This window comes from Colius striatus, chromosome W, assembly GCF_028858725.1.
Source record: "Colius striatus isolate bColStr4 chromosome W, bColStr4.1.hap1, whole genome shotgun sequence".
Lineage (NCBI taxonomy): Eukaryota > Metazoa > Chordata > Aves > Coliiformes > Coliidae > Colius > Colius striatus.
Window position 1 is genome coordinate 40,525,266 of NC_084789.1, and position 25,798 is coordinate 40,551,063.

Here is a 25,798-nt window from a genome sequence, read left to right on the forward strand (position 1 = left end):
ACATTCTGGTCCAGAGCACCAGATAATTAGTACCATTCTGGTACAGAACACCAAATAATCAGTAGCCTAAATCAGCTATTTGGCCAAGTATTTTTGAAATATATATGTGTAATAAGGGACCAATCAATAAGATTGATGTAATGTGTAAAAGTAACAAATAACCAATCAAGTTAAAGGGTAAATTTAATGAACAATTATAAACAGGCTTTTATGCATAATAATAAAGAGCAAAAGAACATTGGGTATAAATATCTGTTAATTTTAATGCTTTGTTGGACATTCTTTGGGAATGATCCTGTGTCCCCAGTGCATTGTCAAATAAAGGATGTCTCTGCTTATCTATCTTTGTGTAGATAAGTTTTTTCTTCCCCAGCAGATTTGCAACTCCTTGGTACCATGTCAGGGTCCCCCATCACCTGGGCCCACTCCAACCCCCTACCCTGCCTTGATCCCCTTCGCCCCCAATTCCCCTCCTGGGTCCGCTGCCCCTCACTGCTGCTGTCTTTCCTCGAGCAGCCTGCGGATGAGAATCCCCTACTGCCCAAGGGCGATGGCACCAAGAAGGTGCTCTTGGTGGAGCACATCTACCAGAAGAAGACGTAGCTGGAGCACATCCTGCTCTGGCCAGACACCTACATCGGCTCCGTGGAGACAGTCACTCAGGTGCGGGAGAGCCTGGGGCAAGGGAGAGCAGGGGGATTCAGCCGTCTGAACTACTCAGTGCAGGCCAGAAGTCTTTAACGTCTGTTTATAAAGCCCAAAACATCCGCTTTACAAAATGATGGTATGTAAGATGTGCTGAGGACTTACGTATTTCTTGCCTTCTTTTCAGCAAATATGGGGTTTTGATCAGGATGTGGGCCTTAACTGCAGAGATGTGACCTATGTGCTTGGCTTATACAAAATCTTTTATGAGATTCTAGGTGAGGTGACCCATTAAGTCAATGATTGACAAGTTATTAGTGGGTAGTGAATGTCTAAGAAACTGGAAGTAGATGCAAGAACTTATCAAGTGCATTTTGACCAAGTAACTTCTATTACATAAATGTGGACTACTAACCCTTACTTGTGTTCCATGTAGGTATGAATGATGTCATGAGGCATGACACCTCCAGGATCCAGAAGGATTTTAAAACTTTGGGGGAGCAAGTAAAAGGTAGAGGGGCTCAGGTTATTTTCTCCTCCATTCTGTTCACTAGAGATAAAGGGGGAGTCTGCAATGGAAAAATCAACCAAGTGAACTCCTGACTGAGAGTCTGGTGCTGGTGGGAAGGTTTTGGATTCTATGACAATGGATCCTTCCTTGGGGACTACAGCTTGATAGGAAAGGATGGAATTCATCTCTCCCTTAAGAGCACTGGAATATTTAGGAGTAGGCTAGCAAACTTTATTAAGAGGTCTTTAAGGAACTCGAGGGGTGGGAGGAGAAGCAAAATAGAATAAGCTCTCCTCTCTAGCTGGGAAACAGGGCAGGACAGGGAATGCAATGATGATTGCCCTTCATCTGCACACTGTGCTGAGATGTGTTGTAGGCGTTCGGAAGATCTCGGGTTGTAACGCGAGAGGTGGAGGGTACAGAAGAGGCGTGCATGGGGTGGAGTGAAAGGAAGTGCTTGTGTTAGCAGATAAACGCACATGGTGTAAACAATTAGTTGGAATAAAGTATCATCCATACTGTGTATGTAGTGATCTTGTCCCCTCAGCGGTCGGTGAGCTGAGTGATCTGTGCGGGTGGCCTGGTGATGTTGCCGGTAGCGGCAACATACGGTGACCCCGACGTGATCGGCGGAATGCAGGACATCCACAGCCATGGCACAGTTGGAACAGGTGATTAAGGTACTCAAGGCGGTGGCGCCTGAGGTGGGCGAGCGGATTAATCGCACGCCCACGGCTGCGTGCATGCTATGGATGCGGAGGCAGAGTGTGGTACAGGCACCCACAAAGTTATTAAATGTCCAGAATTGGACGGCGGTAGAGGAGGAGATGTTACAGGCTGCCTTAGCGGGGACCAAGGGGATGGATCAACATCTTAAAGCATGGGGGGAGGTTAAGAGGACTCTGTCTAAGGCAGCAGAGGAGAAACAGTTTTTGTTGTCAGCGCAGGAAGCTATCCGGGGGGAGGGGCGGAAAGCGCAGACAGAGGAGAGAGTTTGTAGCGACCAGGAGACTCAAATGAGCGTGGAAGTGGAAAATCACGGGGCGCAGACGGGTCCGTCACTGTGTGGGGACGCGGAATGTGATAAACTTGACACCGAGGAGGAGAGTGAGGGGTGCGGCCACGGAACAGAGCCCCCACGGGAGAGCTGCTTCCCAGTCGAGCCCCGCCCGCCGAGTTACCCCTGGGACGAGTTGCAGAGGATGCGGACTGGGAATGCCGAGCGGGCGGAATCGGACGGGGGTACGGTGCAGGATGATCAGGGGAGAGTGGGGAGGCGCGATCACGTGTTAGACTGGGCACCATCGGGCACGCGAAGGGAGACAAAGAAAAAGAAAATGCAGGAGAGAGTAATACCGGCTGCGCAGTCGGCGCCGGGGACGTCACGGAGTGAGCCAGACCCTCCCGACCCTTCCATCCGCAGCCACCGCCGCCGCGCAGCTGCTTCCCGCGCCCGTTAAGTGTCTCCGGAGTGCCCCCCCCACCGGGCGCGCCGACATCACTGGCCCCAGCCCTCACGGACAGCTGGGCTCATCCTTTCCATCCTCAATCTGTTGCCTCAACGAGTGTAAAAACTGTTGGCCGTGATGTCATGCATTTTTCTATAAATGTGATGATGAATAGTGGTTTTCTTACAATGGAAACTTTCTAAGGTGTTTTAGGTGTCAGGAATGGAACTTGGAAGAACAGAACATTTTGGTATTGAGAAGTCAGTGACACATTTAAAAAAAAAAGGATGAAAAAGGTTTATAAACAGTGGTTTCTATTTTGGACTCATTGGTGAAGGATTTTTTTTTTTTTTGGATCAAGAGTAAAAAAAGGATTTTGTCATACTGTTGATGCTTCAAATGATTGTGGTAAATGGTTTTAGGCAATTTCAACAACCCAAGCAAAACATGTGGGTTACACTGGCTAAAGCAATCAATCAGTCTACAATATGTTTATCAATGGCCACTCCAGATAATCCTTTTTCTACCTGTTTGGAGGGAGTTCCATTAGATGTGGCACAATGGCCTTTACCAAATGCATTAAAAACAAATCCCTTAGTTAAGGGTAATGCAAAGTTGACAACTGGGATTCGATCATTTCATGGTTGCCAACAATGACAACAGAGCCACAGGAGTTAGAATTATTGGGATCTATAAAGATGAATTTTTGTGTTATGTTTCATTTTACCAGCAATACCAAAAAAATTTAGACAGAATGTGGATTCCATCCTGGGCATGTATAAGAACACGACATCTTGGTGCAATTATACTTCACCAAAAAGATCCAGGTCTAGTCTTGTGCCTATACAGTTACCAAAGGGAATTTTTCTGATTTGTGGGGACCAGGCATGGCCTGGAATACCCTCGAGATCACAAGGGGGACCGTGCAGTTTGGGACGACTGACGATCTTGATGCCTAATCACACAATGATTTAGAAACATCGTCATCCAAAATGATTTGTGCATGCATTTACTAGCGAATATGGATGGCCAAGTTACCCCTTGGTCTCCCTCAGCAATAATAGCAACTAGTATATTTGCTCCAGGTGTAGGAGTATCTGCTTTATTAACTCAGCTACGCAAATTAGGATGCTGGCTTAGCAAACAAAGTAATCAAACCTCAATAACATTAGAAGGCTTGATTAGTGATGTAAGTAGTATTAGACATGCAACCTTGCAAAATAGAGATTTTTACTTTTAGCACAAGTGTAATAATTTTGTTTGTCAGCTGTACTTTTTTTTTTATAGTGTATAAAAAGAAGCTTACCAGGCATGGGTTGCTCAAAAAGGGGGAATTGTGGAGGAATTTCTGTCTGAAAGAAGCCACGGCTTAGTAACAGTGAACAACCCATGCTTTGAGAACTAATGTGCAGATTGTCCTTGAGCTGCTCTCAACTGTGAGAAAAGAAGAAGAAAGAATGCCTACATGATAACAAGCTCGAGCAAGACAGAGGCTGAAGCAGTATGTAAAACTGCAAGGCTTATCGCAGAAAAGTACAGTTAGCTTTTAGAGAAAGGACCAATTAGAAGTAGTGTAAACATGCTAGCTTTGCTGCTGATTATAAAACTCTGATGCTTGTTAGTAAAATTTGAGTTATGACCTAAAAAAACCAAAAAAAAATCCCAAAAACTATTTCACTGTGAGGGTGACGGAGCAGTGGAACAGGCTGCCCAGAGGGGTTATGGAGTCTCCTCCCTTGGAGGTCATCAGGACCTGCCTGGGCATGTTCCTATGTGACCTGGTCGGGGTGAACCTGCTTCTGCAGGAGGAGGGTTGGACTGGGTGATCTCTGGGGGTCCCTTCTAATCCCTAACATTCTAACATTCTATGATTCCATGATTCTATGATTCAATGACCAATGGGGGCAGATATGAATGGGTTCCCCTAGAAACAAAGGTTGTGAAGGAGCTGCATGGGACTGTAAAGACACACGTTTACAGATGCTTCATCAAAGACCAACACAGTGGCAGTGGTGTGGAAACAGGGAGACAGATGGGAGAAAATCTTGCATACTGACGCGACAAAATCGATGCAATATCTGGAGGCCAAGGCTGTCGCTCTTACCCTGCAGACATTGCATTCAACGCCACTCAATATCATCACTGACTTGGGATTCATCGCTGAACAGGTTCGACAATGTGCACGAGCCATTTGTGCCTCTACCAGTATAGCAGACCTCATATTGAATGCTTTACAAACTCGTGCTGCCCCCTGCTCTATTGTACACATCAACAGTCACACCAGTATTCCAGGGGCTTTCACCGAAGGTAACCAAAAGGTGGATGAAGCAGCAACGCATGTATGGCGTATCTCTGCTCAAGAGGATTTCCCAGTGGCCAGACAGCTGCACGCCTTTTTGCATTGTGGAGTGCAGGCTCTACATCATCAGACCAAGATCCCTCTCCAAGTGGCAAGGCAGATAGTTACTGCTTGCTCTCAAATGTGCTTCGGTGGAAGCCAGAGTTAATCCCTGAAGGTTGCTCCCGAATCACATCTGGCAAACAGATCTCACAATTTATGAGCCCTTTCGCCCCAACCATCACCTCCATGTCACCATTGACACCTGCAGTGGTTACATACTAGTTACCCCCATGTGCTGAGCCACAGTGCTCCATGAGATCAGGCACTGGCTACAATGTATAGCCGTCCTAGAATGTCCTGAACAAATCAAAACTGACAATGGGCCTTGTTACACCTCCCATGTGACACAGGAATTCTGTCGAACCTGGCAGATTAAATTGGTGCACGGTATCCCTCACAATAGCCAGAGACAGGCAATCGTCGAACGCTCTCATGCTACTCTAAAAGTACAGCTCAACCATCTTAGGGAGGGGGAGAGCATGGGACATAGAACTCCCCCCGATAGGCAACACCATATTTTAATGCGCTGTCTGTACGTCCTTAACCACTTTGTTCGACGATCAGGACCCATACCGGTGCAAGCACACTTAAGGGAGCAAGAACCGGTAGTTGTAGATAAATTACCAGCAGTCAAATTACAGCAAATTGACACTGGGGAGTGGGAATCAGGGTGGAAGCTTAGATGCCTGGGCCAAGGGTATGCTTGTGTAGAAGAGGAGGGAACCCAGCAGTGGGTCCCGGTGAAATGAATATGACCAGAGATATGAGTCTAACGGTCTACTGACTCTCTTTTGCAGACTGACATGTTCTTTGGAGTGCTCTCCGTGACGCAGATCCAGCTGTGGTCACTCAACTATTGGTGAGATTGGGTAGTGAAATGGAACACGGCCAGCACCTGTTTATATCTTCCCGCAATTGGCTCAGCTAGCACGTGTGCTGGGCAGACACGTTATGTATCAGCCCGTGCCACAGGATGCTGGAGTCATGGAGTATAGGGAGGGGGAGATGTTGTAGGCGTCCGGAAGATCTCGAGTGGTAACGCAAGGGGTGGAGGGTACAGAAGAGGCGGGCACAGGGTAGAGTGAAAGGAGATGCTTGTGTTAGCAGATAAAAGCACATGGTGTAAGGAATTAGTTGGAATAAAGCATCATCCATACTGTGTATGTAGTGATCTTCTCCCCTCAGCAGGGGTGGACTGAGTGATCCGTGCGGGTGGCCTGCTGATGTTGCTGGTAGCGGCAACAGAGATGCAGAAGGCTGACCACCCTGAGGGAGAGCCAAATCAGGGAGGATCCTCCTGCATCCATCCAGGGAAACCTGTGTGTTTGAGTAAGCCCCTGCCCTGCCTCTACACCGATGCACGCAGCCTGGGGAATAAGCAGGAGGAACTGGAGATGTGGGTGCAGATGCAGGGCTACGAACTCATTGCAGTCACAGAGACGTGGTGGGACAGCTGCCATGACTGGAGCACAGCCATGGAGGGCTATGTATTGTTCAGGAAAGACAGACTGACAAGGCATGGAGATGGAATTGCTCTCTATGTGAGGGAGCAATTAATATGTACTGAACTGTGCCTGGGTGGGGATGAGGAGCAGGTAGAGTGCTTATGGATGAGAATTAAGGGGTAGGGTAATGTGGATGATACTATTGTGGGAGTTTGCTACAGGCCACCTGATCGGGGGAAGAAGTTGATGAGGCCTTCTACGAACAGCTGAGAGCTGCCTCATGATCACAATCCCTGGTCCTCATGGGGGACTTCAACCACCCTGATATTGGCTGGGATAGCCACACAGCCAAGCATACGCAGTCCAGGAGGTTCCTACAGATTGTTGACAACAACTTCCTGTTGCAGATGATCGAGGAACCAACAAGGAGGGGTGTGCTGCTGGACCTGGTACTGAGAAATAAGGAGAGTCTGGTTGGGGATGTGAAGGTTGGAGACAACCTTGGCTGCAGTGACCACGAGATGGTAGAGTTCAAGATCCTGTGTGGAAGAGGTAGGATGCCGCAAAGTTTTCAGCTCTTGGCCTGAAAAAACAGACTCGAAGTCTGAAAACCAGGCTCAAAGCCTGAAACCAGACTCTAAGTCTGAAAAACCCAGGCTCGAAGCCTGAAACCAGACTCGAAGCCTGAAAAACCCAGGCTCGAAGCCTGAAAAAACAGCTCCAAGCCTACTTCATGTGGCGATCAACCCAGGGTCCGATTCTCAGCTGGGTGGGAAGAAATCAGTCCTACTCAATGTGAGTGATAGCAGAAATCTTCTTCTTTATTGAGAGCAGGCTCTAACTTATATACACAGCAGCTTCAAAGCTGGCTCAGCAACAGCAGCTAATAGATTACATTCTTATGTTCACCCTACTTGCGGTTTCTGCGATAAGCAAGCTCCCTCACATTTTCCCATCTTGTTTTTCTCCAAAGTTGTTTTCCACCTTGAGCTGTTAGCTCGTTAGCTGAAAACAGCCCGACCTTGAAGAAACAGAAAGCGGCCTGCTGTCTTCGCTGACTATGTGACAGCAACTACTTTAACCATGGCTCTGACTCTGGTCTTGATTGTGCATTAAATTCATATAACTAGAACTCAGATTGCCTTGCCCCATCAGGCCTAACATTATACCCCAGGATCCATGTCCATGCTCCCTCATTTTTTCTCCACAGTAGGACACAAAGCAGAACTGTGACCCTGGATTTCAGGTGCGCCAAATTTGACCTCTTCAAAGATCTACTTGGACGGATCTCATGGGATATTATTCAAGAAGGAAGAAGTGCCCATGAGAGCTGGTCAATCTTCAAGCGCCACTTTCTCCAAGCTCAGGATCAGTGTGTCCCAATGCGCAAGAAAGGAGGAAAAGGAGGTAGGAGGCCTCCATGGATGAGCAAGGATCTGCTGGGACAACTCAGGCAGAAAGCAGACATTTATGAGAAGTGGAAACAGGGGCTGACTTCTTGGGAAGAGTACAGGAACATTGCCAGGGCATGCAGGGGTGCAACTAGAAAGGCTAGAGTCCTTCTAGAATTAAATCTAGTCAGGAAAGTTAAGGACATTAATAAGTAATTTTTCAGGTACATCGACAGTAAAAGAAAGATTAGTGGGAATGTGGGCCCGCTACTAAACACAGAGGGTGCCCTGGTGACTGAGTATGCAGAGAAGGCCGAAGTACTGAATGCCTTCTTTGCTTCAGTCTTTACAGCCAAGATCGGCCCTCAGGAAGCCCAGTCCAGCAAGGATAACAGTATGTCCATGACAGCAGAGGACTTGCCCTAGGTGGAAGAGGTTAAAGACTTGTTGGCCAAGCTTAAGGATCATAAGTCAATGGGTCCTGATTGGATGCATCCTAGAGTGCTGAGGGAGCTGGCTGATGTGATTGCTAAGCCTCTCTCCATCATTTTTGAACAATCATGGAGGACAGGCAAGGTGCCTGAGGACTGGAGAAATGCCAATGTCACTCCAGTCTTCAAAAAGCCCAGGAAACTACAGACCGGTCAGCCTCGCCTCCATCCCTGGAATGGTGATGGAACAACTCAACCTCAATGTTGTCACTAAACATATGAAGGAAAAGATGGTTATAAGGGGGAGTCAACATGGATTCACCAAGGGGAAATCCTGTCTGACCAACCTGATAGCCTTCTACGAGGGCATAACTGGCTGGCTAGATGAGGGGAGAGCAGCGGATGTCATCCACCTTGACTTCAGCAAGGCTTTTGACACTGTTTCCCATAACATCCTCATCAGAAAGCTCAAGCAGTGTGACTTGGATGAGTGGACAGTGAGGTGGATCTAGAGTTGGCTGAATGACATAGTACAGAGGATGGTGATCAAATGGCACAGAATCGAGTTGGAGGACTGTGGCTAGTGGAGTTCCACAGGGATTGGTTCTGGGCCCAGTCTTGTTCAACATCTTCATCAACGACCTGGATGAGGGGACAGAGTGTACCCTCAGCAAGTTCACTGATGACACCAAACTGAGAGGACCGACTGATTCCCCAGAAGGCTGTACTGCCATTTTTTGTGATCTCAACTGGCTTGAGAGGTGGGCAGAGAGGACCCTCATGAGGTTCAACAAGGACAAGTGCAGAGTCCTGCATCTAGGAAGGAACAACCCCATGCACCAGTACAGGCTGGGGATTGACCTGCTAGAGAGCAGCTCTGCAGAGAGAGACCTGGGAGTCCTGATTGATAATAAACTAAACATGAGCCAGCAATGTGCCCTGGTGGCCAAGAAGGCCAATGGCATCCTGGGATGCATCAAGAGTGTGGCCAGCAGGTGGAGGGAGGTTCTTCCCCCCCTCTACTCTGCCCTGGTGAGGCCTCATCTGGAGTCCTGTGTCCAGTTTTGAGCTCCTCAGCTCAAGAGGAACAGAGAACTTCTGGAGAGAGTCCAGCGCAGGGCCACCAAGATGATCAGGGGACTGGAACATCTTTCATATGAGGAAAGGCTGCGGGAATTGGGGCTGTTTAGTCTAGAAAAGAGGAGACTGAGGGGGGATCTTATTAATATTTGCAAATATCTAAATGGCGGGTGTCAGGAAATTGGGGAATCCTTTTTTTTGATGGTATCTGACAACATGACAAGGGGTAATGGGATGAAGGTGGAACACAAAAAGTTCCACTTAAATATAATAGAAAACTATTTTACTGTGAGGATGAGAGAGCAGTGGAACAGGCTTCCCAGAGGTGTTGTGGTGTCTCCTTCCTTGGAGGTCTTCAAGACCTGCCTGGGCATGTTCCTATGCGACCTGATATAGATGGACCTGCTTCTGCAGGGGGATTGGACTAGATGATCTCTAAAGGTCCCTTCCAACCCCTACCATTCTATCATTCTATATATAATACCTATTTAGACATCCCAAATCATACAATAGTTCATTAAGGTTCATTAACTATCCTAAATTCTTTGAAGACATCTAGGAAAATCCCAAATCATGCAATGATAACTGACTTTTGGTTCACTGGGCAATTCTGACAGGCTAATGCTGTTGCTGAGATGAGCCTAGTGTAACATACGATGCTTGTTGTGTTTAACTGTAGGTGAAGTACTACATGTGGATCTTCGTGAATGCCTTAATTGGAAACCTAAATTTTGACTTGGACTAAGGAGAAGATGACTCTGCAAGCAAAGAGCTTTAGCTCAATCTGTAAACTGAGTGAAAAATTTATTAAGGTTATAAGTATTGATATACATGGATAATCAAGAAAAACTGCATCATGTTTCATTTGGCAAATAAATACTTTGGAAGTAATGCCATGACCTAAAGAAAACGTGACTTTAAATTCTGTCATTAAGCCTTTTCCCACAATAGTTTTGGGTTTATTTTTGTATTCCAGTCAGTTGGTTGTGGCATTGCTGAAAGTATCCTAAACTGGCTAAAATTTAAAGCTCAGAGCCAGTTGAATAAGAAATGTTTGGCTGTGAAACTCACCTAGGTTATGGGTATTCCTAAGCTGGATGATGTCAATGATGCTGGTTAGCATTTTACATCCTTTGCAATGAATCCATTCAAAAAAAGTTAAAACTCTTTCGTTAAACAAATGAAAGTATTGTCTCCACATGAAAAATGAGAAAAACTGCAACTATAGTTTATCCTCATTTTACAGTCCTATTTCCTATGTTTCTCCCCATTTACTATCTGTGTTTTTAGGCAGCAAGAATTCTTTGGATTGTACACTTATACTGACTGAGAGAGACTCAGCCAAAACACTGACTATGTCTGGTCTAGGAGTGGTTGGTAGAGAGAAATATGGAGTATTTGGAGTATATGGGAAAATTCTCAACGTAAGGGAAGTTTCTCATAAGCAAGTTAGTTGGACAATTGTTATAATCTGTGTGTTAGAAGGTACACTGCTGTGTATCATGCAATTTTTTAACTGAGTCAGTCCAATTGAACACTGTAACTCAAAGGAGTAGAATCTTAAACACAAGTCTAGTCTCATCTTTATGATTAAGTGGGAATATTGACTTAGTCCTGTTCAATGTTTTGCCTGAAGGGATCATGTTTGTGTTGTGGACTAGAAAATATTTGGGATGATGTAGAATAATTTAAGCATTAGACTTCATTTTAGAAATTATAAGTTTCTGAACAGAAAAAAAAATCCATTGGCAAGAGAAAGCTCATTCAATGGTATACTTATGGATGATTTTTAGACTTTTTTGAGCAACATATTAAGACTGAAAGGCAAATTTTTATTCCATGTGATCTTTCCTAGTTTATGGAAAATGCTGAAATCAATGACATCATCAAAATTGTGGATTTACAGTATAAGAAAACTATGAAGATGGAGAATCTTTAAAGAGTCTTTGCTGTGGAAAGATTATGATCATGACAGATCAGATTAGGTTCACTAAAATGGAAAACTGTGAGAGGAAAACAACCAGCACTTGAATACAGAGGAAAGAAGAAAATATTACCTTTCTCCCATTGCCACTGTTGTACCTTAGTCCCTGTGTTTGTTTCTTTTTATCATTCTGTATTTTAGTGGGTCGTAATGTCTTTTCAGCCACAAACCAAAACAGATAGAGAGGGGAGAATAGTATCACTTTATAGCTAAATACTGTCTTTCCATCTGCAGATTCAAGGTCCTTGACCAGTCCTTGGTATACTTTTTCACCAAGACTGTGCCTTTTCTGTTTCTCCTAATTTCCAGCATGGTCACCTTTTTAGAAGTGAAAGTTAATAGAGTCAGTTAGCTGAAACAATAGAATCATTTACTATTAAGCTAACAATTGTCAATTATATAATGCCCTAGATAAAATATATCATTTTTTCCCCTTCTTTTTAAATCAGGATCATGATGGATCCCATATCAAAGGTTTGCTGATTAACTTCATCCATCACAACTGGCCATCACTTCTAAGACACAATTTTTCGGAGGAATATATTACTCCTATCATCAAGGTGAGAGTTGAGTAGATGGTAAGGTGATTGTGTAAGGATCCATTGATCCAAATCTTCTTCTCATATCACAGTTAAAATATTTGTTCATGGTAGGTCTCTAAAAACAAAGAAGAAATTGCATTCTACAGCATTCCTGAATTTGAAGAATGGAAAAACAGTAGATAGAACTACAACACGTGGAAAATCAAGTACTATAAAGGTTTGTAGAAAACTTAATCTGGTGAAATTAAATGGCCCAAGTAAAGAGTATTCATGATTAAGTTCAGTTCATTTAGCCCTGCTTTTGCAGAAAGGTTTTGGTCAGGGTGTCCTCCAAGTCTCTTTTCCTCCTCAGACATTCTGATTACATGTGCATGTGACAAAATATAAATGTAAGGAAACAATAACCACTTAACTGGAATAAATCTCAATAAAATCTCTCAAAATAGAACTACAATATTGTAGTTTATCATTCCTTCAGCCCTTATTAGGCAATAATGCTCAATTTTACGTGCTATTTTCCATAGAACAGTCCTTATCTGCCATTAGTGCTGTAAGCTAAGTACTTACTCCAGAATTGCTTAAAGAAAGTTGCCAACTGCAGAACAATGGCTGGATGATGAGGAATCATTTCCAGTTGGCAGTTAATCATTTCAGATATCTACAGGAGTTATGGGCAAAATCCAAAAGAAACACATGCAGCTGCTCACTTATCCCTAATTATTCTAGTTTTTATACCTTACATCTGATTTTAAAGTAACATAAGTTTTTGGTAGATTAGCTTCATGCTGCACGTTTATATGCTGCACTGCAGAAACTAGGCATAGCAAAATATTTCTTTAAACTGCCACTCAATTTAGACAAGAAATTACTAGGGTTGACTAGTACTATCTCTGAAGATTTGGGTACCAGCACATCTAAGGAAGCTAAAGAATACTTTGGAGATATGGCTAAACATCAAATTGGCTTCAATTATTCTGGACCTACAGATGATGCTGTGATCACCCTGGTAACTAACCCTTGATTTCATTGCTGATTTTCTGCCTTTGATATTCTACTGGTGTAGTGGGTCTGGGATGGTAGTGATGTTCCACAGCAGCTCTTGCAGTGCTGCGCTTACTGTTGATATCAATATTATGACTAGTGCTCAGTAATATAAACTGGGGGAGAGGAGCAGGAAGGGGAGACAAGATTCATTTCTGGCCTTCCAAAAGCAACCACTATGCGTACCGAAGCCCTGCTTTTCGGGAGGTGGCCGGACATCGCTGCTGATGGGAAGTAGAGAGTAACAGCTTTATCTGCTTTTGCTTTGCTTCCCGCACGTGCGGGTTTGCTGTTTCTTTATTAAACTGCTTTTATCTCAACTCACAAGACTCCCATCTTATTTTCTCCCCTTCCCTGGCTTGCTGAGGAGGTGGGGGATAGAGTGGTGTGGTGGGCACCTGGCATCCAGCCAGGGTCAAACTACCACAACTTTGCAGAAATCTTTGCCACATAGATTGTGTGCACTGGACCTCATCTGGGTCTGTTGGTGACTGCTCATTATAAAACATTTCCAGCACAGCTAACTCCCTCAGGTACTGGATACCTTTGTCCATTGCAATCCACTTGCCTGGGTGCTATATGATATCTTCCTTGAAGGGGTATCTTTCCTTCACCCCTGACAAAAGTCTTCTCCAGAGGCTGAGGATTTCTGTCTTTCGTCCAATTGCCTTGTCAATGCTGCCATCCTGGGACAGGGAGCCCAGCTGCCTGGCTTCCCTGCCCTCCAAGTCCAAGCTGTTGGCCCCATTCTCCCAGCATCGGAGCAGCCAGGTGACAATGTGCTCACTTGGGTGGCAGCTGTAATCCTTTTGCACTTCTTGCAGTTCACTCAGGGACAAGGACTGGGTGATTATCTCTGGCTCTTCCTCCCACTCCCGTGATGACCCTGGTTTATCTTCATCCCTCACAAGGCGAACTGATTTTTTTATTTCTTTTTCTGGACAGGAGCAACTGACACTGGCACAGGTTGATCCTCTGATTCAGAAACGGTATCTGCTGTTTGAGTTAGGGCAACAACATTGTCAGTTGCCTTGGTTTGAATAGCCACAGTTGTTGCTAGGGTGACATTCCTAATCTGTACAAGTAAAAAACTCTTCCAATACCTGTTCATATTCTTCTGTATGTCAATCCCTCCATAGCTACCCAACCTCATAACAGTCTGAAAAACAAATTTTGCAACCCTACCCAAGAAAATCACCCTACCTAGAGGACAGAACAATAAACCCACAATGTCTGGAACATCCCAAGTGTCAAAAGCTATTACAGTTAACCTGAATGAGTAAGGGAGGATGAAAAAGATGGAAAAAATATGTCCCTCCATTTTTCCCATGAATTGAGTGTCATTATTGTCACTAAATTCTGAGAGGAAATGGCCAAGTTGCAGAAATTACAAACAAGTCATGTACAAGTACTGGCCTAGCTCCATACCCAGTGATATAACCATACCATAAGCCAATACCAACCAGTATATCAGAATGAGTGCTTTCATCCCTTTTCCAAAGGCAATAAACACTATCACAGAGAATACATAGTGCATATGAGAAATTATTGGCCAACACCATTTAAGCATATAAATCAAAATTGTGACCAGCAACTTTTTTAACTAATATCAGAAATGTACACAAGAAATTAGTTTCAGCCCATTCTGTCTTATTTCAACCCTATGGGCCCCACGTTGGGCGTCAGATAATGTGGTTTTGTCCAGCTGGGGACAAAGAGCCACGAGAGTGCTCGCTCACTCCTCCTCCTCCTGGCGGAATGGGGAGGGGAATCAGAGAAAAAGGGAAAACCCATGTAGGTTGAAATAAGAACAGTTTAATAGAGCAACAATAAGAAGAAAGAAGTTCAGGAAAAAACAGTTATAACAGTAAATGAGGGGATATATAAAAGGAATGGTGCATGCCGCAGTTGCTCACCACTCGGGACCCGACACAGCCGCTCCTGACCGGCAGTCGAACCCGCGGTTCCGTAGCGCCCCTCCCAACTAGCTCCCTGCCTATATGTACTGGGCATGACATCAGTATTGTATCTAATACCTTTTGGCTGGCCTGGGTCAGCTGCCCATGCTGTACCCCTTCCTACTTCCTCATCAAAGTTAACCCTATCCTAGCCCAAACCAGGACAGATGACAACCAACACGTGGAGCCAGAATGGTATAGTCCCGTCATTCCCATGGTGCTGATAAATGGAGCAGAGGGGATTGGTACTGGCTGATCCTGCAAGATCCCCAACTTTGATATCAGGGAAGTTGTGAACAGTATCCAATGTCTGATGGATGGAGAAGAGTCACTGCCTATGGTAAATAACATATTTGTAAATCAATGTCGTACGTCTTAGTTTGTTCAGCACATATTGGTGCATTTTGTGCAAGTGCTGAAAAATAGAAGCATCAACACAAAGCTTGAACCCTTTGTTCTTTTCTACTCAGCTTCCTAGTTACAAGAATTTCAAAGGCACAGTAGATGAACTGGGACCTAATCAGCATGTGATAAGTGGTGAAGTGTCTATCCTTGATTCTACAACCTTGAGATCAATGAGTTTCCTGTCAGAACATGGACAAAGGTAATAGCAAATTTGCCCATGTAAAGCAAAGTGATTATGGAGTTTTTCATCTGCATGGAAAGCATGGGTCTGACATTCTTTCCTCAGACTTACAAAGAGCAAGTTCTGGAGCCAATGTTAAATGGGACTGAGAAGACACTCCCACTAATCACAGACTATAAAGAATATCACACAGACACAACAGTGAAGTTTATAGTGAAGATGACTGAGGGAAAACTATTTGAAGCGGAATCAGTGGGGCTGCATAAAGTCTTCAAACTCCAAACAAATTTAACATGCAACTTGATGGTATGTAATACCAATCGGTGAGACACTTGGCAGTGGCAAGGCTCGTTTTTTACAGCTGAATGGCCGATTGAGCTCCGGGGGTTTCTGGAGCACGGGGAGTGAAGTGAGGAGAGGCCCACCAGGAGCTGGCAGTTCTTTCAAGAGGGCATCCTGCTGGGAGATGGTGCTGCAGCAACCGTGGAGGATTTAAACGGCCCCAAGGAGTGTGAAGACCAGGAGCTGCAGCCAGGGCAGTTCATGCAGCAGTTCATGCAGGCAGGGAAAGCAGGGACAACAGTCAGGAAACAATCCCACAGCCCAAACAGAGAGCTGCAAGTCGGAGAAGTGCTCCTGCCTTAAGCTAACAAGATGGTGGGCACTTGCCTGAGGGCTAAAGCCAAAGCTCAGATGGACAACACCCTGGTGAAGATTGACACATCCACCCAGACAGAGACGGTCAGCAATGATGCTTTAGTGCAGGTGGAGTACAGGGAGTGTTTAGGCACATCTGCTGCTGAGGTAAGTATGTGTCATAGGTGCCCTCAAGTTCAAGAGCTGCAGCATCAGGTGAGAGAGCTGCAGGAAACCATTAGTAGACTGTGTAGTATTAGAGGAGCAGAGGTGGAGATTGACAGATGGTTCCACAATCAGGTACAAGCCTCCAGTGAAACTGAAATGCCTTGGATCCTGGTGACAAAGAAAAGCAGGGTTCCCCTTCATAACCCTCCTTCCAGAGTGCCAATCAGAAATAAGTATGAGGTATTGATGACAGGTGACACAGATGAGCAAGGTCCAGAAGGAGGAGTAACTCACCAAATAATTCACCACCAGCTGCTCTGCCAGCAACAGCCAGTGGGCATTGAAAAAAGAGGCAACAGGCACTGAGAGGCCTATTTGTCAATCAGATAAGGAGTTAGGAGAGGTGTGCTGCCTGCTGGGAGCCCAGTTCCATGATGTGGCTGAGTGCCATGTCTTGTCAGGGATGCGGATTACTACCCCCTACTCCTCTTCCACGTGAGGATGAATGATGTAATGAGACATGAAGTTACCAGAATCAAGCAGGATTATATAAAACCTTGGGGGAACAAGTAAAGGGTAGGGGGGCACGAGTTATTTTCTCTTCCATCTTATCCACCAGAGGAAAAGGGGCAGTCACCAATACAAAAGTTACACAAGTTAACTCCTGGCTAAGAGGTTGGTACTGGCAAGAAGATTTTGGTTTTTATGAGAACAGAATCTTCTTTGGGGACTGTATTTGATAGGGCGGGATGGAATACACCTCTTTCACAAGGGCACTGGAATACTTGGGAATAGGCTGGCTAACTTGATCGAAGAGGGCTTTAAACTGAAGGACTTAGGGGTGGGGAGTGAAATGACAAAGTATGTGCCATCCCATCTAATGGGGAAACAGGTCAGAGCAGGAAATACAATGATGAGTGCTCCTCAGCCCCATACCAAGATGAGATGTAGAAGGCTGACTGCCCTGAAGGAGTATCAAATCAGGGAAGATACTCTTGCATCCATCCAGGGAAATCTGTGTGTTTGAGTAAGCCCCTGCATTGCCTCTATATCAATGCATGCAGCCTGGGGAATAAGCAGGAGGAACTGGAGATGTGGGTGCGGATGCGGGGCTATGACCTCATTGTGGTCACAGAGATGTGGTGGGACAGCTCACATGACTGAAACACAGCCATGGAGGGCTATGGATTGTTTAGGAAAGACAGGCTAAGGAGGTGAGGAGGTGGAGTTGCTCTCTATGTGAAAGAGCAATTAGAGTGCATTGAGCTCTGCCTGGGTGGGGATGAGGAGCAGGTTGAATGCTTGTGAGGTACAATTAAGAGGCAGGGTAAGGTAGGTGATACTATCATGGGAGTTTGCTAGAGGCTGCCTGATCAGGAGAAGGAAGTTGATGAGGCCTTCTACAAACAACTGAGAGCTGCTTCACAATCCCAATCCCTTCATGGGAGACTTCAACCTCCCTGATATTTGCTGGCAAAGCCACTCAGCCAAGCATACGCAGTCCAGGAGGTTCCTACAGAACGTTGACAACAACTTTCTGTCACAAGTGATTGAGGAACCAACAAGGAGAGGTGTGCTGCTGGACCTTGTGCTGACAAATAAAGAAGGTCTGTCTGGGGATGTGAAGGCTGGAGGCAACCTTGGCTGCACTGACCATGAGGTGACAGAGTTCAAGATCCTGTGTGGAAGAGGCAGGACACAAAGTAGGTCTGTGACTCTAGATTTCAGACAAGACGACTTCGGCCTCTAGGATAAGATCCTAGAAGATAGAAGTGCCCAAGAGAGCTGGTTGATCTTCAAGCGCCACTTCGTCCAAGCCCAGGATCAGTGTGTCCCCACAGGGAGAAAAGCAGTAAAAGGAGGCAGGAGGCCTCCATGGATGAGCAAGGATCTGCTGGGACAACTCAGGCAGAAAGCAGACATCTATGAGAGGTGGAAACAGGGCCTGATCTCTTGGGAAGAGTATAGGAACATTGACAGAGCATGCAGTGGTGCAACTAGGAAGGCTAGAGCCCTTCTAGAATTAAATCTAGCCAGGAAAACAAGAAGATTTTTTTTCAGGTACATCGGCAGCAGAAGGAAGATTAGGGGTATTGTAGGCCTGCTGCTGAACACAGAGGGTGCCCTGGTGACTGAGGATGCAGAGAAGGCCAAAGTACTGAATGCCTTCTTTGCTTCAGTCTTTACAGTCAAGGCCAGCCCTCAGAAAACCAGGCCATCAAGGATAGTAGGAGGGCCTGGACAGCAGAGGACTTGCCCTGAGTGGAAAGGAAGAGGTTAAAGACTTGTTGGCCAAGCTTAACGCTCATGGATTCTGATGGAATGCATCCTAGAGTGCTGAGGGAGCTGGCTGATGTGATTGCTAAGCCTCTCTCCAGCATTTTTGAACAATCATGGAGGACAGGCAAGGTGCCTGAGGACTGGAGAAAAGTCAATGTCACTCCAGTCTTCAAAAAGGGCAGGAAGGATGGCCCAGGAAACTACAGACTGGTCAGCCTCGCCTCCATCCCTGGAATGGTGATGGAACAACTTAACCTCAATGTTGTCACTTAAACATATGAAGGATAAGATGGTTATCAGGGGGAGTCAACATGGATTCACCAAGGGGAAATCCTGTCTGACCAACCTGATAGCCTTCTACGAGGGCATAACTGGCTGACTAGATGAGGGGAGAGCAACGGATGTCATCTACCTTGACTTCAGCAAGGCTTTTGACACTGTCTCCCATAACATCTTCATCAGAAAACTCAAGCAGTGTGACTTGGATGAGTGGACAGTGAAGTGGATCGAGAGCTGGCTGAATGACAGAGCCCAGAGGGTGGTGATCAATGGCACAGATTCGAGTTGGAGGCCTGTGGCCAGTGGAGTTCCACAGGGATCAGTTCTGGGCCCAGTCTTGTTCAACACCTTCATCAATGTCCTGGATGAGGTGACAGAGTGTACCCTCAGCAAGTTCTGTGATGGCACCAAACTGGGAGGACTGGCTGTTTCCCCAGAAGGCTGAGCTGCCATTCAGCGGGATCTCGACTGGCTTGAGAGGTGGGCGGTAGGTAGAGGGAGATTCTCCTACCCCCCCTCTACTCTGCCCTGGTGAGGCCTCATCTGGAGTCCTGTGTCCAGTTCTGGGCTCCCCAGCTCAAGAGGGACAGAGAACTTCTGGAGAGAGTCCAGCACAGGGCCACCAAGGTGATCAGGGGACTGGAGCAACTTCCTTATGAGGAAAGGCTGTGACAACTGGGGCTGTTTATTCTGGAGAAGAGAAGACTGAGGGGAGGATCTCATTAATGTTTACAAATATCTAAATGATGGGTGTCAGGAGGTTGAGGCATCACTTTTTTCTGTTGTCTCCAGTGACAGGACAAGGCATAATGGACATAAGCTGGAACACAAATGTTCCATTTAAACATAAGGAAAAACTTATTTACTGTTGAGGTGAGGGAGCCCTGGCACAGGCTGTCCAGGGAGTGTGGAGGTTCCTTCTCTGGAGGTTTCCAATCCCGTCTGGATACGTTCCTATGCGACCTGACCTAGGTGGACCTGCTTCTGCATGGCAGTTGGACTAGATGATCTCTAAAGGCCCCGTCCAACCCCTACCATTCTGTGATTCTGTGAATAGATTTTGCTTGAAGAGAGTTCTTGGTTTAACTCAAAGACTGTATGGACATCTGCAGTTGCTGCCTGTAACAGAAGCGCTCTTTGTTTTTTCTGCTCTTACTTAGTTTTAAATCAGCTTTCTATATGTACCTTTAAAAGGTCAAGAGACTGGCTTGGACATGGGCCCAGGCTAAGATGGTTTTGCCTGAAGGAGTCAAGAAGTGATCTGAAATCACAGGGTTTAGAGAGACATGCATGAAGCTCTATGCAAGATGTTTATCTTACAGAGAAGATTCAAGGAACCTTAACCCCCTACTATGTATTTTTAAGAACTCTGAAATCCAAACATAGTCTCTGGTGCTGTGCTTGTAAACAGAAGCAATTTCTAAAATGCCAGTAAGGTTTTATAATTTGTTGGCTCAATTCAGTTGTACTATCACACCTGTGTTACAGGTAATTTTAAGTGGGTTTGGAAATCAATTTTATCATCCTAACCCCTATGTTCTTTGATCTAGGTTCTTTTTGACCATGTGGGCTTCCTCAAGAAGTACAACTCCCTCCAGGATATTCTTAAAGAGTTCTTTGAGCTCAGGCTCCGATACTACAATCTGAGAAAGGAATAGCTTACTGGAGCTGAGTCTGCAAAGCTGAGCAACCAGGCTCGCTTCATCCTGGAGAAAATAGATGGCAAAATTGTGATTGGTATGTATTAGTCCTGGTTTACAAAATTGGAAGAGGAACTAGGCGCTCCCTTGGGTTCTGTCAGCACCCTCTCAACCCCAGAGTGGCTCATAACAAACTACATAAGAGCTTATCTTTCTGTTCCAGTCATGTGCAAGAGAAAAATACTTCACAGAGTATCCTTAGTCTATAGAGCATTATAGAATTGTTTAACTTGGAAAAGCCCTTTAAGCTCATGGAGTCCACCTCCTGCCCTTACAGTGCCCAGTCCACCACTAACTCATGGCCTTCAGCACCTCAGCTCCACGGCTTTGCAGTAGCTTCAGGGAATGGGGACTCCCCCACCTCCCTGAGCAGCCTGGGACAGGGGCTGACAACCCTCTCAGGGAAAAAAGTTCTTCCACAGCTCCAATCTAAATTATGCACAGATTAATTAAAACAAGATACTCATACAATTTTCCTACTGTGTATTTGACACTATTTTGAGAGTAGAATTTTAATAGTGTAGCAGTAATTCCTATCTATTTTTGACTCAGTATTAAGTACTGGTGGCTTTAGAAAAGGGTATTGTTTTCTGTTCAAATGTCTACTTAAGATTCCCTATCTCTTTGTGTTATGTTTGTGAACCTCTGCAAAAATACTCCAAATCATGTTCTTGGTGGATTGAGGTTTGAAACTTACAAGAACTTTCAAGTTAGCAGCATCTGAGAATCATGAGTTAGAAAAAAGAAATAGATCTTTGTTCCTAGCATTAAAATTTGTCCAAACTTTTCCACCTTGGTCTCAAAGGCAGTCTGTATTTCCCTTCCATTTGTGGAGGATGCAGCTAGACAAAGTGTCATAAGATACTTTGTGGTTTGTGTCTGAAGGCAGCCCAACCATCCCAACAGCCTGTGTCTGTTTGACTTGACTCAGGGAGAGAAATAATTACCTTGAAATGCATTTTCTTGGGGTTTTGTAATAAGTAGTTCAGAGGCTGGCAGAACTGCTTTAATTTGTGTTGGTGTGTCTCATGGTTGATTGCTTCTGACACCTTAAAAAGGGGCAAATTCCAGCTGAAGCATTTCCATTCATTGGGGCACTAAATTTCCCAGGTGAAGTCTGATGAGGTGCATGCTGTACCAAAGCCTCAGGGTGCTATTGGGGGATTTTTTTCCCCTCCACCTGCCTATTATTGTGGAACCTTTTTGATACTATCACACTTTTTTTTTCCAAGTTCAAAACCTGCTTAGGGCAAGGGAAATGCAGATGTGGAAGTGAATAAGAAAATTATTTACAGTACTCTGGCAGATGTTCATGATAGGTATAGGAGCAATGCTGACCTGACAAATCAGCCAAGTAGGAGCTAAAAGGTGTTATTTCAGGCTCTGATGAGGAAAGGGTGTTTCAGAGCCTGATAGGATGCTAAGCTGATAGAACCATGGGATCCAAAATTGAAAGCTCATCTGTATTTCCTAAAAATTATTGGTAATGGTCACTAACTGGCAATCCTGAAATGTGTCTTTCAAGAAAACAAACCCAAGAAAGAGTTGATTCAACTTCTTATCCAGAGAGGGTACAAATCTGATGCAGTGAAGGCTTGGAAGGAATCACAAAACAAGGTAATGCTCCCTCTAAATAGATCCAAACTGGCCCCTGTTTCTGAAGCTTCATAATCAATACGAAGAAGCTCAAGATGCTTTTCAATTTGGAGGATTCAAGAGCTTGTGTGGCAGTTATATTTCTGATGGGGAACATAAGACAAGTAAAAATTCAGCCTCCTATTCAGAAGGCACTGAGACTCAGTCATTCAGGTTTGAGTCTGTCATGTCAAGTCCTCCTGCCACAGCAATTTCTGCTCTTGCTTAAGGGCTTCCTTCTGCCTGTGAGACACTGTCGTGATTTGGCCCAGCTAGCACAGCAGCACCAACGACAGTCTCTCACTCGGTGCCCCCATTCACCCCCACCCTCCTTAGGATGGTGGAGGCCCCAGCGAAATGCGAGTAAAAAAATAAACAAGGTTGTTGTGGATTAAGATAAGGGCAGGGAGGGCTCGCTGCCAATTATGGTTCTGGGCAAAACAGACTCCAGTACTCAACTTAGAGAGGAAAGTAGGAAAGTTTATTCTACTACCTACAAGAAATAGAATGGAATAAAAGCAAAAAGGGAATAGGATGATGAGAAAATTACAACCAGCACTTTAAGATCTCCCTCCCTCATCCCTCCTGTCTTCCCAGGCCCAGCTCACTGTTCCCAATATTTCTACCTCCTCCCCCCTCAATGGTTCAGGGGGGCAGGGAATGGGGGATGTGATCAGTTTCTCACAGATGGGCTCTGCCACTTCTCTCTTCTCAGATGAGGACGACTCCTGACATTCTTCCCCTGCTCCGATACTACTGGGTCCCTCCCCCAGGACACAGTCCTTAGTGAATATCTCTGGTGTGTGTTCTTTAAAGAAATGCAAACAAATTACTGCTTCACCATTCGTCTCCGTAGAATGCAGAGGAGTCTCTGCTCCAGCACATGTCCTCCTCTCTGTCATCACTGACCTTGTAGTCTGCATGGTTGTTTCTCTCACTCTTCCTACTCCTTGCACCACTACCAGATAGAAGAAGGGACAGAAGAAGAAAGAAACAGGAAGAAGAAACAGGAAGAAGCCTTCTCTTCCGACTTCTTCTTAAAAAGTGATCATGGAGGTGTCTATTTGGCTCAGCCCCAGAAGTGGGTCTGGCTCAGAGCTGGGGAGAGTTTTGAGCAACTTCTTACAGAAGTCATCTTTACTGCCCCTTCCCCCTTGCCAGAAAAGGCTGTCATGTCAAACCATGACAGACACAGTTGTGAAAGATGGCTCTTAATTAGCCTGAGGAGAGCAAAGCAAAAGAGTTTTGAGAATTTTTTTTGCAGATAGATTCCTCTGTGTGATAGCAGTTGAAGCTTCAGGAAGCATAACTTCACCCATTTCTGAATGGCTCTAGAAGAGTCTAGGACGCCATAAGCACATGGAGCACCTGCGATGCAGTCCAAATTTGATCAATATTGACTCTTGGATGTCACTAGATTTCTTGACAATATTTGATCCACAATCAAGAATGAGAGGAGGAAGAGGAGGAGGAGGAGAGTGACAAAGAATCAGCTGCAGCTACCAGACCACATTTCAACTATCTGCTGAACATGCCCCTTTGGTATCTGACTAAAAAGAAAGAAGATGATCTCTAAAGGTCCCTCCCAACCCCTACCATTCTATGATTCTGTGATTCTAAGATGAGCTCTGCAAGCAGAGAGATAACAAAGTATGGTTTTCCTCCTTAGAAAAGCATTGTTATGTAATTTTTTTTTAATGGTGGAATTTAAAAAATATGTGACTAATGATTATCAACTGTGATTCCTTTTAGAAAAAGGAGTTGGAAAACCTGAAGCACAGGAGTGACGTTGATCTGTGAAAGGAAGACCTTACTATTTTCATTGAACAACTTGATGTATGTTGATGTTCCGTGCAGATGGCTGACTCCCTTGTAGTCTTCTCCATTAGCTCTTTATTGACTTTTATGTCATAACAAGGAAACTAAAAAGGATAACTGTTATGTCTTGCATAGGAGGGAAGTGAAAGCTTGCTTCATCTTCCTAGCTTGGATAGGAGCAGTACTGCTTTGAGCCAGGGAGTCATGACATCAAGGTGGCCATTGGAAGGTGGTCCATTGCCAGTCTGAGTAGTGAAGAGGGGTTTTAGGAGGGCTTGAGACAAAACCAGTACTAGGATACAGTCTGAGATGTAGATCAAAGAGCTTTTTGGACACTGGGGGATTGGACTAGATGATCTTTCAAGGTCCCTTCCAACCCTTAAGATTCTGTGAAAAGATTGACGGAGGAGCTGGACATAACTGAAGAGAGAACCCAGAGCGTGGACCATCACACCTTGTCACTGCCTGTGTCTACTCTTCCTCCCCAAGTAACCAAACTATAGCTCTGGCTTTAAATCACTGCTTGAAAATGTGCAAATCTGTAGCAGAGTGGGAAGCTTCATTTAAACTGATGGTAGAGGGGGAATAGAACCTCCCTCGACCTGCTGGCCACACTCTTCTTGATGCATCCCAGAATGCCATTGGCCTTCTTGGCCACGAGGGCACATTGCTGTTCATATTTAGTTTATTATCAATCAGGACTCCCAGTTGCTCTTCAGCAGTTCGACCCCCAGCCTATACTGGTGCATGGGGTTGTTCCTTCCCAGATGCAGGACTCTGCACTTCTCCTTGTTGAACCTCATGAGGTTCCTCTCTGCCCAACTCTCAAGCTGGTCGAGATCCTGCTGAATCGCAGCACAACCTTCTGGGGAAACAGCCAGTCCTCCCACTTTGGTGTCATCAGGGAACTTGCTGAGGGTACACTCTGTCACCTCATCCAGGTCGTTGATGAAGGTGTTGAACAAGACTGGCCCCAGAATCGATCCCTGTCGAACTCCACTGGCCACAGGCCTCCAACTCAACTCTGTGCCATTGATAACCACCCTCTGGGCTCTGTCATTCAGCCAACTCTTGATCCACCTCACTGTCCACTCATCCAAGCCATACTGCCTGAGCTTTCTGATGAGGATGTTATGGGAGACAGTGTCAAAAGCCTTGCTGAAGTCAAGGTAGATGACATCAACTGCTGTCCCCTCATCTAGCCAGCCGGTTATGCACTCATAGAAGGATATCAGGTTGGTCAAACAGGATTTCTCCTTGGTGAATCCATGTTGACTCCCCCTGATAACCATCTTATCCTTCATATGTTCAGTGATAACATTCAAGATGAGTTGTTCCATCACTTTTCCAGGGATGGAGGTGAGGCTCACTGGCCTGGGTTTCCTGGGTCGACCTTCCTGCCCTTTTTGAAGACTGGAGTGACATTGACCTTTCTCGAGTCCTCAGGCACTTTGCCTGTCCTCCATGATTGTTCAAAAATGCTGGAGAGAGGCTTAGCAATCACATCAGCCAGCTCCCTCAGCACTCTAGGATGCATCCCATCAGGATCCATGAGTGTTAAGCTTGGCCAACAAGTCTTTAACCTCTTCCTCTTCCACCCAGAGCAATTCCTCTGCTGTCCTGGCCATTCTGTCATCCTAGCCAGGCTGGGCTTCCCGAGGGTCAACCTTGGCCATAAAGACTGAAGCAAAGAAGGCATTCAGTACTTCGGCCTTCTCTGCATCCTCAGACACCAGGGCACCCTCAGCATTTAGCAGCGGGCCCACACTCCCCCTCGCCATCCTTCTGCTGCTGATGTACTTGAAAAATGCCTTATTGC

At 45.4% G+C, this 25,798-nt stretch overlaps 1 pseudogene; it reads left to right on the forward strand.

The window, feature by feature from the left end:
- The first annotated feature begins 1,809 nt into the window (after positions 1 to 1,809).
- Positions 1,810 to 24,006, forward strand: LOC133628431 (DNA topoisomerase 2-alpha-like; annotated as a pseudogene).
- Positions 24,007 to 25,798: the final 1,792 nt, after the last annotated feature.